Source organism: Eimeria mitis, genomic scaffold, assembly GCF_000499745.2.
Source record: "Eimeria mitis Houghton genomic scaffold, Emh_scaff2997, whole genome shotgun sequence".
NCBI lineage: Eukaryota > Apicomplexa > Conoidasida > Eucoccidiorida > Eimeriidae > Eimeria > Eimeria mitis.
The window spans coordinates 6,273-6,801 of record NW_013571340.1 but is presented as its reverse complement, the minus strand read 5'-3'; positions in this window follow the sequence as shown (position 1 = coordinate 6,801).

Genomic DNA, 529 nt, shown 5'->3' with positions numbered 1-529 from the left:
GGATCGACCCCACACACCCTGGGATCGACCCCACACATGCTGGTGTTGGGATCGACCCCACACACCCTGGCATCGACCCCACATGTGTTGGCATCGACCCCACACCTGCTGGCCTCAACCCCACAGGTGTTGGCCTCAACCCCACATGTGTTGGGATCCACCCCACACACCCTGGGATCGACCCCACACCTGGTGGTGTTGGGATCGACCCCACATGTGTTGGTGTTGGGATCGTTGGGATCGTCTTCATAGAAACCCCAATCACAACAAACTGCAGGCAAACCCTCAACCGCCCGTCTCCTCTCAACCAAACCCTCAGCAGCAACAAACCTCTTATCAGCAGCAGACAAAGGACTCAATAACAACCTGATATACACACAAAAAAATTAGGGTTTAGGGTTTATAGGGTTTAGGGTTTCTAGGGTTTAGGGTTTCGAGGGTTTAGGGTTTCTAGGGTTTAGGGTTTAGGGTTTAGGGTTTATTACTCCGTTTTCAGTGCTACGAATCTCGGATTAACGGCAGAGAATCC